Source organism: Sciurus carolinensis, chromosome 17, assembly GCF_902686445.1.
Source record: "Sciurus carolinensis chromosome 17, mSciCar1.2, whole genome shotgun sequence".
In the NCBI taxonomy this organism is placed as follows: Eukaryota; Metazoa; Chordata; class Mammalia; order Rodentia; family Sciuridae; genus Sciurus; species Sciurus carolinensis.
The window spans coordinates 8,834,090-8,841,560 of NC_062229.1; positions in this window are offsets into that span (position 1 = coordinate 8,834,090).

The following is a 7,471-nucleotide window of genomic DNA, read 5'->3' on the forward strand; positions in this document are numbered from 1 at the left end:
AATTAGGAACTTGGGGAATCCAGCAAAACTGTTCCCTCTGCGCCCAATTTATCTATCCCATCAGTTACCTGAAGGAAAAAGTAATGAATTCCTGTGGGATTCATTACTAAAGTGGCCCAGGGCTCTTGCTTCTCATTAATGGCACTTCCCTGCCAGTACTCAGGCCAAGGGTCTTACTCTCTGGAGGGGACTTTTAATTAACCAGCTGCCTTATCTCACTCACTTTCAGTTGCTGGAGCTACTCCAGCAGGGCCCATCTCTGCCTTGTGTAACATTTGAAGAAGTTTCAATCCACTCAAATGTTTTTCCCCTGAGCATAACCTGTATATACATCATGAATATCATGGTGTTCCTTACGCTTAGGGGATGGGAAAAAAGAAATCAATAAGACATGCTCCTGTCCTTAACCAAGGAAGGGCCTGGGAGGAGAGAGAAACAATAAGACAGCTATCAGGGCTAGTTCACTCAGGAGACCCCAGAAGGGGATGTTGAACTGGGGGCAATCAGCAGGTAGAAAAGGTGATGCAAGCTAAGTGAGAAGGTTTATTAAGAGAATTCAGGAACAGAATTGACTTGTCAATCCTGGATGCAGAGACCCAGTAAAAAAGGATCATTGAAGTAGGAGATAAAGCTGGAGGTTAGGACACAGAACATGAACCAACAATACATGTGTGTCACTTAACAATGGGGATATGTTTGGGAAAATGTGTTCTTGGGTGCAGGTGACTTCATCATTGTGAACATCAGGTGCACTTCAAACACTAGGCAGTATAATCCTGTGGGACCGCTGTGATGAGCCATGTAGGCAGCCCTTCCCGTCAGCCCAGATTCGTGGCACATTAGTGCATATTATTTGCAACTATTAATTGGAAATTGGCATTTGATGAGATTTTCAATTTATCAAGGTAACCACTGTTCTCTCTTGGGAAATGGAATGAAGGGAACTAATTTTTATTAGCTTCTGTCACATATCAATTCACCTAGAACAGCAGTTTAAAACAACCATTTGGCAAAGAGCAGAGGCACACACCTGTAATCCCAGGGACTAGGGAGGCTGAGGCAGGAGGCAGGAAGATCACAAGTTCAAGGCCAGACTCTCAGCAACTTAGCAAACCTTGTCTTAACATGAAAAGGAAAAAAAAAAAAAAAAGTATATAGCTCGTAACTTGTAGCTCAGAGGCACAGTGCCCTGGGTTCATTCCCCAGTAAAAACAATCATCTGTGTAGTTTAGCATTGTTTGGTTGACAATTTGGGTTACACTCAGCTGGGGAGATTTTTGGACTGGCATCTGCAGTGTGTTGCCAGGTTGGGTGGCCAGTTACTTGCTGTCTACTCCAGGCTTATCCTCCAGCAGTCCAGGCAGGTCCTGTGCACACATTCCCCACGGGTCCAGAAGAGTACAGGCTCCCCTGGTGTGCAAGTCCCTTCTGAGTCAGGTTCGCTTACAGCGCCTCAGCCAGTATAATCTCAGGTGATCCCGGAGCAGAAGGGGTGTGGCTATGGAAAGGGACCAAGTGGAGGTTCACTTCACATCTGCCACAATGTCAGTATACCTTTATTGCCAAAATCCAAGTGAGGCAATAGTTTTTTTTTTTTTTTTTAAATTTTTACAGACTGCATTTTGATTCATTGTACACAAATGGGGTACAACTTTTCATTTCTGTGGTTGTGCATAATGTAGATTCATACCATTTGTGTGGATGGAATTGGAGGCAATAGTTTTATTGAGATGCAATTGACATACAGGAAGCAGCACTTATTTAAAGTATTCAACTTGGGAAGTGTGAGCCTGCATGAAACCATCACCATAATCAAGTTAGGGAGCCCCAGAAGTCTCCTCAGGTACCTTTGTAATCTCTCCCAGTTCTTTCCCAGGCAGTCCATGATCTGTTTTAGAGTAGGAATGGCTCACCCTTCCCCCAGGCTGATTTCCAAGTGCTAGTTTCCTTTCCCTGCTTCCTCACTATACCCCCCATCCTTTATCTTCCCATCCATGTGATAACATGGAAGAGCTCACAGTGAAGTCCCCATTTCCTCCTCTCGTGGGAGATGAGATACAGGCACTTGTATGGAGTCCAAAGTTTTTTGGGTTTTTTTTGATAACTGTGTGGAAATTGCTACATAGAGAATTCTAGGGATGGGGACAAAACTGCATAAATGGAAGGAAATTTGGTTTGCAATTCTGAAAAACTGATCAGAGAATTGTCCAGAGACCAAAGCCCCTTATTTTATGAGATTGAAATTCTTTGTAAAGCCAGGAATAAATTTCATTCCTGAAAAACTTCAAAAGAATAAATCTAATTTTCTAGATTCTTCTCTACTCCTGGGGCAGAGTAAACCCTACAAGCTGTAATTACCGAACCCTTGCTTTTGTATTGTGAGGTCCCAAAATGGAAAAGTGAAGCACAGTACTTTCCATGCAGGTTCTATATGAAGACTATCATTTATTTATTCAGAGACTTTAGAGCCCCTATTTTAAAAAATTTCTGGTCATTGGGCATGGGAAGGGAGTTGTCTGTGGATGGCATCCTGTATGATTGACAAAAGTCTTTTTCAGTGAAAAAGTCCAACCCAGAGTTGGAGGCCGTGACTTCGTGACTTTCCCTCCTATGTGTTTCTATACCTAGGCCTTTTTTTTTTTTTTTTTTTTTTTCTGGTTTGAAATAGGATTTCTGGTAAAATTAAGTGATGGTTCCACCAGAAATTTGGCAAGTGAATGGGACAAAAGGATAGTGGTCCACATCCCTGATGAAGGCTTTGGAGATTCAGCCAACTTTGTGCTAACGTAGCCCTTGGTCCTTTAATTCATAGAAGGAATTGTACCTCAGAGGCTCCTGGGACTTAACTTCCTGCAGAACCCCTCCAGGAAGAAGGAAGTTCAGCAGAAAGACATATCTTTCCCAAAAATTCACTGAGGCAAAATGATAGGAAAGGTCTGCCTTAGGGCTCAGACAGCGGAGGTGTTCTGATATTGGCAAGCCAATGATTTCTGTGGATCATTTTGTGCTACTTTTTCCTTTTGCAAATGGAGGTAGGATACTGCCTCACAGGGTGAAGTTTGGACTAAATGGGTACACAGGTAAAATGTGTAAGGTAATGGGCACATGGAAAACCTCTAATAGCAAAAACTTATTTAGAATCTTATTTAGAACAGACAAGTGTCCTGTTTCAAGGTTCTTGGAGTTTGCAATAAGTAAAAATGTTCATCAACTTATTCATCAAGTGTGCTTCAGTGTTTCTTCTCCAGATCTGAGGCCTCCAGTACCCAAGGATGTTGGACTAAAGGCCAGTCTTTGGGGTTCACTCTGTTCTGGGTCTTAGGACAACCAGGATCTTCTCATTTAATCTTCCCTACATTGCCCTTTCCTTGACTCTTCCAGTTCATGGTAGATCAGTGGTTCTCATCCAGGGTGGATTTTGCCCCCAAGACAACTTTTGGCAATTTCTAGGGGTGGTCATGGCGTAACAGGGAAGGAGAGGAGGTTCCTACTGGCATCGAATGAGTTGAGGACACAAAGTTGCTACATGTCTTACAATGCACAGGACAGCCTGCACCACATGCATGCTCACAATATCTGACCCCAATGTCAACAGTGCCCCAGTTCAGAAATCCTGGAATAGAATAACAATGTCTAGAACAGGAGTTAAGGGAGAGATGGAGAACAGTCAGTACCACTTCAGGCTTGTAAGGACAGTCATCCTCCGGACCCCACCTAATTCAACTCAGGTCACCAGAACAAAGACTTCCCTAGAGAGGTTGGAAGGTTGAAAATGCACTGAATCAAGTCTTTGTTCTTCTGGAGCCATCAGTTTGTGTCTCACTTTCAGACCCTGCTGGATGGTGCTTTCAGGGCTACAGGCTCCTGCCTGGTAGGGGATGTATCTCTAATGTCACAGGGTGGAACACTAATTAGTAAATAAATGCCATGTTCATAAATATGCCCACCACTTGTTGAGACTCTATGTTGGACACTTCACATTAATTTTCTGTAATCATCCAACATCATTTACAGTGAAGAATCAGGCTGCTGGCAGAGAGTAGACATCCTGGTAAATGGCAGAGTTAGGACTCAACATTGAAACCCGCCCAAGTCCAAACCCAGTGTTCACCAAGAGCATTCCCCAGTCCTCAGGCCAAACCAAGACAGGTTTTAGTGTTTTGTGTCCCTGCCCGCAGCAACAATTGCGCAGGTATTTATCGGACGGGCCTGGAAATAAACTATTTTTCCTATATTCACTAATTCATAGAGGAAGAGAGACCCTGAGAGAAAGCTAGGCTTTGCTTAGAGGAAGAGAATCTTTGCCTATCAGGAAGAGAGACTTTGCTTAGAGGAAGAGAAACTTTGCTTATCAGGAAGAGAGACTTTGCTTAGAGGAAGAGAAACTTTGCTTAGAGAGAAAGTTTTAGAGAAAGAGGCTTCTACGCTTATCAGAGATCTATTTCTTCTTAGTTCTGCTGTTTCTTCTTAAAGGTGTGTCCTGCATCCTGTGAACTAAGGGTGCGTCTATCTGAGGTGCTTCTTTTCAGAGGTGCTTTTTATCTGCTTGCCACTTCTTCTTCTTCCTTTCTGCTAATGGCTTCTACTCCGCTTCTTTCTGCTAGCTGCTGCTCTGCTTGCTGCTGCTCCTTACTGTCGCGCCCCTGCCCACTGCCCGCTTATATTCCCTCCAGGAGGTGGAGGGCGGGGCCACGCCAGTTGCAATCAGGCGAGGAGCCAGCTGCCCCATCACGGCAAGGGTTAAAACGAGCAGGCTCAAGCAGGCGTGCTCGGGAACACCTGTGCACGCTTTTTGTGCGTGGACTTAACTGAATACGGCCAGTGATAAATCACCTGAGTGTGCTTATGTCAATCAACCTCCTCACTGCCAATGTGATCAGGCGCCGTTCTGGCTGGCACAGCCCCCAATAGTTGTGCCCTCTGTTCAAGAGCCTCTCTCGATGGAGGCGAACCATGTATTACTATGAATTTGTCCTCTCAGCTCCCTGTTGTAGGGGAGCCCTTGTTTGGAGCCATCTTCTGGTCCAGTCCTTAATTTCTAAGAGAGTTCTGTTCCAGATTCCACCTGTCTCTCCTCCAGCAAGCAGTGCTCTCTTCAGAGGCTGAGCCGAGGACAAGGCACTCCTCTCCTGCATGATCCTTGGTGCCCTGTGTCAAGACTGGGGACACGGGCTCTCAGCCCTGTGCCACCTACAGCCTCGTCTGCCCTTACTAGTTTTTTCAATTTTGTTCTGCTGGTAAGGGATTTTTTCTTGTCTCCTTCCCACAGGAGCAGTGCAAGCTATTGCAGTTAAGAGAAGGGAATTAAAGGGAGATACAGGCCCCTGGCTGGCCACTTGCAACTTCTGAACCTTCGTGTAGTCCACATAGACCTACATGGCCCTTGTGAATGGTGTTACTAATACTTACTGGAGCATGGAGAGGGTCTTTCAATGAGGTCAACTTCCTGGTTGACAGAAGCACTTGTGGACACAAGTGGGGGACCCAATTAGACACTTCTCTACTTGTGCTCCTAAATGGGGCATCCAATAGAAAAACTAAAACAGATGCATAGACACAGGGGCCACCAGTCAATAATAGTGAGGAGAGTGTGGACAGGGGAGGAGTTAAGGAACAGGGGAAATTCCAGAGACCATAAGAAGAACAGGCCCAAACTCCCCCACCAGATTCCCAGCTCTGGGGTTCCTTCTCTTTGGAAAAGTCTGACTCTGTTGCTTGTGCAATAAACCTTCTGCTTGCTTTCTAAAAAAGAAACCAAAAAAATATTTATAGAGTCACATGCCAGGCACTGTTGCGGGCTCTCTCATACGTAGTTTCTAAAACACTTCAGGAAAGGTATTGTCATCCACATGACAGATGAGGGAATAGAGGCACAGGGAAACTGAGTAACTTTCCCAAGATTTTGCCTTAGCAAGTGAAAGAGGTTTAAACCCAGAACCCCCTTAACCATTATGCCCTGTTAATGGGTTGGAAGATGGTGGTCAAGACTAACAAGCTGATAGTATTATTTGAAGCCTAAATTGTGAGAAGGGACTAGAAGTGACCACTTGGGAAGTGTGGTCAGGCAGGGATGGTAGCAAGCAGATTGCGTTGTGCCTGTGTTTCAGATGTGCTGGCTTACATATACTGACAAAGCCCCGAGTTTTCTTCCTCTTAAAGTAGACACTACAGTGGGTTTCCTAAGGAAGCATCTTGTGAAAGTCCCCAGTATAGGTTGATGGCAACCACCTTTATTTTTTTGGTGTGGTACTGGGGATCAGACCCAGGGTTTCACACATGCTGAGCAGCTGCTCGACCAAGAGTCACACTCCCAGCCTTAATAGCCACCCCTAAAGCAAGATTCAGTGAATGAAATTCATGGGGAAAGGGAGAAACCATCCTGGGACAGTCAGGTAACATACTTTCTAGGTGGAGACAAGGGGAGAGCGTGGTCCAGCAGGCTCGGCACTAGAACCTACAACAGAGCTGAGACAGGTAAAGAAGAGCCACTAATGTGTAAACATTGGTTGTTTTAGTCAGCTTCTCACTGCTGCGACCAAAGGACCCGATGAGAAATTTTAGAGGAGGAAATGTCTACTTGACTCACGGCTTCAGAGGTCTCAGTCCTTAGATGGTCAACTCCCAGCTCGAGGCCCAAGGTAAGGCAGAACATTAGAGCAGAAGAGAGTGGTGGAGAAAAGTGGCTCAGGACATGGCACCAGGAAGCAGAGAGGGACCTCCCCTCACCACAAACAAAACATAAACCCCAAGGGCAGCCCTAGTGACCCACCTCCTCCAGCCATAGCTGCAGATGCCACCCAGTTAATTCCTATCAGGGGATTAATACACTGATTAGGTTACACTCATTTACTAATCATTCCACCTCTGAACTTTCTTGTATTGTCTCACACATCAGCTTTTGGGGACACCTAATATCTAAACCATAACAGCCAGACGTGATGGCACACACCCGTAATCCCAGTGGCTTGGGAGGCTGAGAGAGGAAAGTCACAAGATCAAAACCAGTCTCAGCAATTTAGTGAGACACTAAGTAACAGACCCTGTCTCAGAAAATAAAAGGACTGGGGATGTGACACAGTGGTGAAGCGCACCCCTGGGTTAAACCAATTCCTGGTACCAAAACCAAAACCAAAACACCCATAACTTATATTGTTAGTCTTGTCCTCTCTTGTCTTGTTTTATTCGCTTTCTTTCCCTTCCCTTGATGCTTATCAGAGTCTGTAAGGTCGAATTAGTCTATTTTTAGAAGCTTCGTTGCTGGTTGCCCATCATTTATTCTTCTCAATGGATGGAGAGCCTTTTGATGTACCGCTTCACATTGTCTTTGGTTCCAGAATATTTTCAAGATTATTTTCTGCTAGTATTTCAAGAGCAGTGTTTCTTTTCTGTCTTCAGCATATAGAGGGATGTAACTGGTGCAGAGACACACCAGCCATCAGCTCTGAATCTCTGGTGTTTATCTTTCACTTCA